This window comes from Syngnathus typhle, linkage group LG1 (genome assembly GCF_033458585.1).
Source record: "Syngnathus typhle isolate RoL2023-S1 ecotype Sweden linkage group LG1, RoL_Styp_1.0, whole genome shotgun sequence".
Classification (NCBI taxonomy): domain Eukaryota; kingdom Metazoa; phylum Chordata; class Actinopteri; order Syngnathiformes; family Syngnathidae; genus Syngnathus; species Syngnathus typhle.
In genome coordinates, this window is record NC_083738.1 from 11,915,800 (window position 1) to 11,926,090 (window position 10,291).

Sequence of the window (10,291 nt, forward strand, 5' to 3'; positions counted from 1 at the left end):
CTTATGTTCCGTCTCGTAACCTTCGTTCGCAAAACGCTACCCTTTTAGCGACACCGAGGGCTAAGAAAATGTCTGCAGGCTCTAGAGCATTTTCTATTCGGGCTCCAGAGCTTTGGAATGCCCTACCAATGGATATTAGGACTGCTACCTCAGTAGAAACATTTAAGACACGTTTAAAGACACATTTCTATGACATGGCCTTTAACTAACCTGTAGTGGCCGATTCGGCTGGAGTTTGTTTTCTCTCCCTCTCCACCCCCTCCCTCCCCCCTCCCCGGCCGGGGAGGTGGTTAGGTGGTACCCATGCTGACAGCGGCTATCTGGATTCTCGTGGCCAATTCAGGATAGGGGAACTGCAGCTCAACCTCCTCGAAGAGCACTGCCAGGACAATTGAGGGCTCCTTTCGGCAGCCCTCTGCTGTGACATGGACATCCACTTTTTATTTAATTGATTTTCATGTTGTATCATTTGTGCCCTCTCTGCATCCATTTCAACCTGGTGATCCTGAAAGGGGGATCCTTCCATCTGTGGTCCCTTCTCAAGGTTTCTCATTTTCCCCCTGCTAGGGGTTTTTAAGTTTTTCCTTGCCCTTTTGGGAGCTTAAGATCAGGGGATGCTTTGAGAATAATTGTCAATTTCTGTCTATGTGAAGCCCTTTGAGACTGCTTGTGATTTAGGGCTATACAAATAAACTTGACTTGACTTGACTAGGCACTTGTGGTTGTCATTGAATGTTTTGACTTGAGACGACAAGTTTAGTGCAACTTCTCAAGTACATTCAGTGCAAATGCGATACCAAAGAAATTTGACTACCGTAAATTCCGGACTATAAGCCGCACCAGACTATAAGCCGCACCAGCTAAAATTGGGGGATATTTTAGTTTTTTTCTTATATATGCCGCACCGGACTATAAGCCGCACGTGCACACGCGTTTTTTTTACAAAGAAAGACCGTTCACAGAAAGCCTTTTTAAAGTTCTAATAACATACTTCAACATGTCTTTCTAAACATTGCCTGTGATGAAGGGTTTAGAGCCCTTTGACGCAGGTCACCTAGCGTGCATTCCTACTAAAGTTCATAATAGTCACAAGCAACACAGCCAAAATAAGCAGCAGCCATAGTAGTGTTTCAAAATAGTATTTTTGTTGTTTTTTTTTTTCTTCAAGATACCGCAGTGTATAAAAGTGATCAAGTCATCACGAAAAAAAATCCTTATATAAGCCGCACCTGACTATAAGCCGCAGGGTTAAAATTTTTGGAAAAAAGGCGCGGCTTATAGTCCGGAATTTACGGTAATTGTTTTCAACAGCCTTTATTCAAAACCACAGGACTTTCCACCTTTGTTTCAGTCCAATACAGTAAAAAGTGAGTAAGAAGAGTCAACACTTAAATATATTTCAGACTCTAGCCTTGAGACAGGTTTTTGTATACGTAATACAATTAGACCTTCCAACTCAATTTATTTTTCAAATGTGTCCAACAGTCAATCATCAGGTTTAGTCATCAATTAGTAAAAGTAATGGCAGTCAAATTCAAGAGCTCTGTTGTTTTTGTCTTTTGTTTGATTTTGGCATGTTTGCTTTTTTGTCCTACCTGTGGAGCTTTTGTGGACTTTTCCACCATTTTAGCCATGACATCACCTGAAGAAACGAGATATTGTGCTTGATTTATTTTATTTGTTTATTTGACAGAAATAGAAGAAACGTTTCTGTAGATGCACCAGAATTAGACAAAGGGCTACTTTTCATTTGCAGCTCCTGAGATAAGGTGTGTGAAGTGTCTTGACCAAGGACACAACGACGCACAACCCGGACAGAGGTGGGTTCGAACTGGCGACCTTGCGGTTTCTGAAAAATCCACTCTACTGCCTGAGCCACGGCCGCCACGCTAATGGTGGTTGCGGCCTCTCGGCAGCATGTGTGCTGCAGCACTGATCTTGACGGCAGGAATGTCGGCGCTAATTGACTGTTGGCACTTGACACCCGCAGGGCGTTTGTCTTTTTTTGCACCTGTTTTCGGCAGCAGTTTTCACAACCCTGTTTTGTATAACGAATACATCCACGCTATTGGAAAGTCTGCATTGGTGCAGCTGTATGGTATTGTACTGCATTTACTATAAAGGCATATCACTTAGGTACAGTATAATACTTAAATGTTATTCCAGGCACGGCATTACTAAATTTGAGTATCCACTTCTTGTCATTCGTGCAAAACATTAGAATATGTCAAGTATTCCAATATGTCAAGGCACCTACGAATGTAAGTATGCCCTTTGTGTTCATTTAAACACGTCCAGACCTCATGCTGAGTAAGTAAATTTATGAGTAAATTATGATGAGATCATCATTACTTGTGTGTTTTTATTGGGTGAAGTGCTGTAACATTTCTGGTATGTAAACTGAGTGTCATGGTTCAATAAAGGTTGTGAAATACTGGAATAGACAACTTGGTAAACATGTCAAGTAGACATGGACAGATAAACATTTTCAGACTTCATTAATCGGCTAATAAGGTAACAAATGAAGCACCACTTAAATAGTAAATGAACAGATGACACTGTAAATATAGTTATTGTAGAGGGTGGCTCTGTAATCAGTTCTAGATGAATCCGGCGACTTACTGGGGAGAAAAGGGTGTGCTATGACTTATATATCTGTGAAATGTGAACAAACAGTCCTTTCCAGGTGGTTTGAGTGATTGCCTAATCCCCTGTAGCGGGATGATTGCAGACCAAGGTCAGTTGGAAGGCTCGCTCTGATTGAGTGCTGTCTATGGTCGGAGACTCTCTCAAGCCTCTGATGCCATTAGATGGACAGAGATTCACTCAGAGGGTTTTTTTTCAACACTTGAACCAATCCTGTCCAAATGGAATGACTGCGCTGATGTACCAACTCTCATCCAGACATGCTGACAGAATCAACAACAGCAACAAACAACAATCGAACTTGGAGGACTATAACAGTCAGAGGTCAAAATCGGGCAAATGTTTAAATAGTCGGAAGAAGTGCATTGCATTGGGCGACTCTAAACATAATTCTTACTTTGTGTCAAAGGTTTTTGACTTTCTTTAAAATACTTTTAACATAATTATATACAGAAATCTCCAGTTACATCGGCATTGTTTTACACAAAATACTTTTATTTTATGCATTCATGTGCATTTTGTTTGTAGAGTAAAAAACATAAATTCCTTGGATAAAATTGGATCTCTCCCCTGCTGCTATATACATTGAGATACACTTGAATTTCCCCTTGGGTTGGTGTCAGGAAGGGCATCCGGCTGTAAAAGGTTTTGCTCCGAAAATTCTCTCGGTATAGGACTCACAACCACGAGATGGCCATGGACTGTCCCCGGTGGAAGAAAGCCATACTGAGAATCCAGCGGCGCCTGGAACACGTACTTTAAACCGATGATGATGATGATGATGATGACTGTTTTGTAGAAAAGAAAAAAAATAACATTTGTATGGACATCTGTGTGACAGATTCTTGGCGGCATGCTTGTGTGCTATCACCTCCCTTAAGCTGACGCCTTCGATCCAGTGGCAGAAGGAAGACTTCCCAAAAAGAACAACACGGCATATCCCAGCAGCTTTCAAAGACGATGTTATGAGATTTACTCAACAAGAGGAGTAGGTGTGGCAGTCTGTTCGAGGGGAAGGAGATTTCTGTATTTCAAAATCTTCTGAAATGTCAGGTGAATATGGTTTCTCAAGAGGTAATATATTTGCACGATAGTACTGCTGTGAATCAGGTTTTATAATAAAATCATGATGTTAGTTTATCTAAAAAAAAAAGCTTATTTAGAACCTTAGCTTTTACTTTTAATACATTACACACAGGTCATGGTGTCAACATTCCTGTTTAAAACAACGGGGTGGGGTAGGAAAAAGGAAGCGAGATTGAGTTGTGCTGCCAATGAGGCGATGAGGCAGAAGCTTTGGATAATAGTTCTCTTGTCTTTGATAAAATGTTATTCGGGTGGTTTGTCGTCACGACAATCCACAGTAACTCTGCTCAAGTCGGAGGAAGGAGACAAGAAGAAGAAAGTTTCCACTATACAGGGCTATCAAACTCATTTTTGTTGCGGGCCACATCGTAGTTAAGATTTCCATCGTAGGGTCATTAATACTACCTTATATTATCACATACACAATGGAATACAGCATTAAAAAGTTCAACAATTTTCTAATTTGTTTTGAAAGTGGGTTTTAAATTTTTTTTGCAATATCTCACTGTTAATAAAAGGGAAGGCAATTTACAATTTTGGTATTCTAACAAGAAACATTGAGTTGACACCCTTTGCGGGCCACAAAAAGTGATGTGGTGGGCCCGATCTGGCCCCCGGGCCTTGAGTTTGACACAGGTGCAATAGAAGGTAGTGATGTGCATTCCAGTTCTTTTAAGTGAACTGAATCTTTAGAATCAGTTCACTCAAAAGATTCGTTCAAACGAAGCGTTCAACGAATCGTCCCAACACACACACTGATCCGTTTTCTTTTTTCCTTTGGTTTTGTTTTTTTAACATCAATAACAGACAGACAAATTACGTAACTTCCCGTTCACGAACGAGTCGTGAATTGCATTTCCCGTTCACCAACTGAACGGATCTGTGAGTGAACGAGTCAGTGAGTGAGCGATTTGCATTTCCAGTTCATCGCGAGAACGGATCAGTGAAGGAACGAATCCTGACTTTCCCGTTCGCGAACGAGTTAATGGGTGAACTGCCTTCCCGTGCATCAACGGATCAGTCAGTGAACGTGTTGCGTCTCCTGGCGTCAACTATGTAAACCAGAATGTAGATTTACGATTCGCCAAGGAAAGAACGAACCACTCACTGAAACGCCACTTCTATGCACGTTTTCTCCAAGCAAATGGCTAACTTTATTGCATGAAGGGATGCGCCGTTATGCAACAACGGGGAGATTCTGATTCTCTTTGGGTAATCTTGATTTTATAACACTTATAGTACCGTTTTTTTCCGTGTATAGTGCGCAAAATTTAACTAATTTATTGTCCTAAAATCTGGGGTGCGCATTATACATGGGTACAAAAAAAATTTAACTTTTTTTTTTTTTTTAAGTCCCAATGATCGTCACACACGCAGGGAGGCAATGGGTCCCATTTTTGTAGTCTTTGGTATGGTCTTAACTAGGCTGGATGTAATTTTTTTTGTTGGCGTTGATTTCTCCGACTGCCCGTAAACGCACCACCGCGCTCCGTGCGCGCACGGGAAAGACGCGTGCGGACGTGAAAAAGGCGGCTGGTATGGGAGAGACGTTGAAGAGTAATAAAAACACCCTTGGAAACCAAAACTTGCTGTTCACTTCAAACACGCTCCATGCGACCGCAATGCTCTCGTATCAGACGCTTGCTCGATCACCTGCTCGTTTGCTGTCTGTCACAATGTACCCTACACAAATCCGAAACATTTGTTGCGGCTCCGAGTCACGACGAGGGGCAAGTTTTGGTTTCTAAGGGTGTTTTTATTCCTCTTCAACGTCTCTCCCATACAGAGCCGCCTTTTTCCCGTGCGCGCACGGAGTGCGGTGGTGCGTTTACGGGCAGTCGGAGAAATCAACAAAAAAAATTACTTCCAGCCTAGTTAAGACCATACCAAAGACTATAAAAATGGGACCCATTGCCTCCCTGCGTGTGTGACGATCATTGGGACTTAAAAAAAAAAATTGGGTGCGTATTATACATGGGTACAGGCTTTTTTCCAGCATCAGCATGCCATTTTTAGGGTGCGTATTATACATGGGGGCGCACTATACACGGAAAAAAACGGTAGTTTTTAAATAACGTGTATGCATATATACGCCTAATTATTGTTATCCAATATATCTACTGCAATTTCACATTGGATTGCTGGTTTGAAATGGACAACAGACTGCCATTCGCTAACTCAACGGGACCTAGGAATTGGATAGTCGTTACCAAACCGGACAACGACAGATTTGAATCAGCTCGCACTCTGAACAACCCGGAAGCGCTCATTGGACCTCTGGCACAGCTGGAAACAAGGACGAGGAGTTTGTGGCTAAGCGTCGGATTTGAGTCATCTGGCACAAGGTACGTTTATTTGATTTTGCTTTTTGAGCCACCTAGTTTTTTGTCTCGACGTTCCCGAGCATCGAAACAGGCCTGCAACCAATGTTCCCTCTAAACTGCGCGCGTGCGCAATCGCGCACTGCCCGCATATTCTCAGCGCACAAGAAATCTATCCAGCGCATAAACATCCGACATCCGAAATTGAGACTGAGATTGTATTGTATTGGGGCTATAATTTGGAAATGGTGTTTCAGAATGAAAACATGTTTACATTTCATTTGGCATGCTTATTTTTCCTCCTTTTGGAATCTTAAGCTTACATGGTAACACCCGCTCCATTACTGACTTTTGGGCTAGTGAGATTTAAAGAAGCCTGCAGAATTGGTTCCAGCCCAGTGTACACTCCACATCATTTAATGTATTCCAGTCTATTACCATTTTTTTTCTTTGACACCTCATTCTTTTCCACCAATATATGAAGGGGTCATTCCATAACAGACACCTCTCTTCCATACCGTAGTCACATCTCTGTTGCTGTTTCAGTGTTGTGTCACAGCTGAGAACCTGCATTTCAAAAGATATATTCGCTGACAGAGACATCCCATCACTCCTGCAGCTGAGGCTGAGGCAGGAAACGCAACACTGTAAAGGTGCAGTAGCCTTGTCACTTTCATCTTAGGTAATTGATCACATCAGACAGCAGCTGATGTGTGCGAGTCAATTGCGAGGGGCAGAGGATGCTGCTTATTCAGATAAAAGCTTGCCCTCTATCCCAGTCATTTTTGCTGATGCACAGGAACCCTTATAAACAAGAACACCCAACAGGCGGAATGGTTACGATGAATAAATATTAACTAAACATGTAACATGTTTTAATGCTTTAAAGATAGCATACCATGTTGCGTAAGAGTCTCCCCTTTTATTGTGCATATATTAAAAAAAGAAATAAAATAAAAAAGGCCTCTCCTTTGAGACTTGGCATTCAAGGGTTTCATGATTCATTAGAAGCTCTGCAGACCGGTTAGGTGGAAGCATCTGTTATCTTATTCCAGTCCTTATGTCATTAATTTCACAAATAAACACAAACAACAGGTCCTATTGCCGCCACCAGTAATTTAGCATCCAATCCAATACATTACCTTGAAGTGATCGGCATCATTAGTAGACTGAAAGAAATTATGTGTTTCTGTGGCGGTGAATGGAAATAAACATTCTGCTTTTGAGGGAAAAAAAAGCTGTGACTGTAACTCAGAAAAAAAATCAATCCATGCATCATTTGTTATTTTCAACATTAATTAGCAAGATAAAAAGGATTTTTTTTAAAGCTAACACAAAATATGATTTTTTTTAGGCTTAGACCAAAATTACAAGTAATAAAATGGGCTATCGGACTGAATTTGCATAACAAGTAGGCAAAGCTAACACAAATTATTATTATTATTTTCTTTTATTTAATAAAGCTTATACCAAAAATAGAAAATAATAAAATGGGGTATCAGACTGAATTTGAATTTAATATATGAATTGTTGAATGTGCTGGACTTTGAAGTTTGCTAATGAGCATTAGTGACGATGCTGTACATCAGAGGTCCCCAAACTACGGCCCGCGGGCCGTATACGCCCCCCTCCGCATTAGACCCGGCCCCCTGAACAATACCAGAGACGGAAAAAAATGCTAAACAATACCAGACCCTCTGAACAATACCAGAGACGGGAAAAAAAAATGCTAAACAATACCAGAAACGGAGAAAAAAATGCTACTACAACCTCACTTTGCCCCAGCACGTTTTTACCCTTATGGCCACCCATAACCCAGTCATAGAACGTGAAAGAACGGAATAATGGCAAAAAGGTTGGGTGAGAGAAAAATTGATTCCGAATGCAGGGTATTTAACCCGCAGTGGACACATTTTTTATTTTTTTTGTTCAATTCAAACACCGCTTGTCTCGTCTGTCAAGAGATGGTGGCGGTATTCAAGGAATTCAACCTGCGCCGACATTAAAGTTCTGAAAGGGGGATCCTGAAAGGGGGATCCTTCCATCGGTGGTCCCTTCTCAAGGTTTCTCATTTCTCCCCTGGTAGGTTTTTTTTTAGTTTTTCCTTGCCCTTTTGGGAGTTTAAGATCAGGGGATGCTTTGAGAATAATTGTCAATTGTTTGTCTACGTGAAGCCCTTTGAGACTGCTTGTGATTTAGGGCTATACAAATAAAGTTGACTTGACACCGCGGAGCTTCTTATTTTTATTTGTGGAGTTACCGCAAACTTTGAGATGTGCGAGGAGCTGGCATCCCTACAAAGCTTGAAAGGCACTACGACTGGGGAGGATATTTTCGATAAAGTATGTAAAACCATGCAACAGTTGGATCTGGACTGGGCAAAGGTTGCCAGCGTCACGACTGACGGGGCCCCAAGTATGGTGGGCGCGTCTCGGGGTCTAATAGGATGCATGAACCGGGAGATTGAAGAATGGGGTCTCAAGGGAAGTTGAACTTTTACCTAGGATTGTGCACGGCACAGCATAACTTTCTTTCTGTTAAGAACCCACTGAGGGTTATTTGATTCTTTATCGAGTTCATAAATAGTGTTATTGGCCTATATATTTTCCGCGTTATTTTAGTCTGTGAAGAACCCAGAGAGGGCTATTTGATCTCAGAAAGGGTTATTAATATTTGGATATGTGTGGTGCGTTGTAGTGTCAGCATGTTTTCTGGAAAACACTAAATGATTACGTTTAGGGACACCTGTGATTGTCACACTTTTTCTGTTAGAAACTGACCCCGGCCCCCCCATCAGAGAAGGAAAAGGTTATGCGGCCCTCATTGGAAAAAGTTTGGGGACCCCTGCTGTACATTATGACACACAAATTCCAGACATTTATCTTTTGCACTTAATTCAAGAGCTTTCCAAAACCCATTAAATACAGTATATCAGTCATTCTACACTTGATAGTATTCTCGTTTACAAACATTTATTTTAATTCCACATAGCATCATGTCCGTCTCAGGTATATTATTTTTCATTGGTCATGTCTTCCCTGCAGCTAGTCTCAAACCTATGACCTCACGGCCAAATTGATGCCAAGATGACCTTTTGCTGTCGCAATCTTCAATAATGTGTTGAAGACAACACTTGTCATGGATGCAACCTTCCTTGATACAGCCTGCAAGAAATATCTATAATTGTTATCTCTTTGGAGGTGCAACCTCCACCAATGGCTTAGTATTCTGAAAGTATTTCTGCAAAGTCAGTGAGTTTACACCTCCCATCTCACCCGCAAGGCGACCACGATTGTGAGTGATGCGAGTCACCCCGCTCACTCTTTGTTCGAGCTTCTGCCCTCTGGGAAGAGGTACAGAAGCCTGCGCTCCCGCACCTCCAGACTCTCAAACAGCTTCATACTCCAGGCTGTTAGGATCCTGAACTCGCTCCCCCGTTCTGCGTAGCGTCCTGTACTTTTACTGTCTGAACTGTCTGAATGCACACTGGCTCTTATTATTTATTATTTGTTATTACTCTTATTTATTGTTTGTGCCTTTTTGTTTATGATGTTTTTTACTTTTGCGCTATGCTTGCTGGCTCCGTTATTTATTGTGTTATCTGTTTATTTATTATTTATTCATCACTCTTACTATTGATTGTTTGAAGTTTTGCCTTCTTGTTTTTATATTGTGTCGCGTACATGTATGTCTATCGTGTTATGTGTCTCGTCACCGTGGGATAGAGAAAAACGTAATTTCGGTCTCTGTGTGTTGTGACATGTGGAGAGATTGACAATAAAGCTGACTTTGACTTTGACTTTGAGGATGTTGACAACTCCCTGTAGGTGTATATACTTGTCTCATGTGTGGGATGTCATCACGACCATGGACTCGCTCTTTAATGCAGTTCTCCCAGTCCACTGTGATCCCGTACTATTTATGATTTCATGTCCACTGAAATGTAAATGTTATAATTATGTGGACTCCAGAATGACTCCAACTGAAGCAAGATTGTGTGTGGTTGGAAGAAATTCTCAGCAGCATTCTGCCCTTGAAAAGTTTCTGCCCTTAGTTTCCTGTTGCGAAAAGACGTCATGATTATCAGAGGCAATGAACTTGACATTTGGCCCCTTGACGAGGGGGAAATAATGGAAGTGATGGCACATGTGGAGGCCTCCTGTGGACATAACCACACCATCCTCTAAAACTACCAAATTATTATCAGAACACACAACGGGGACCCTCTGGTAATTTCT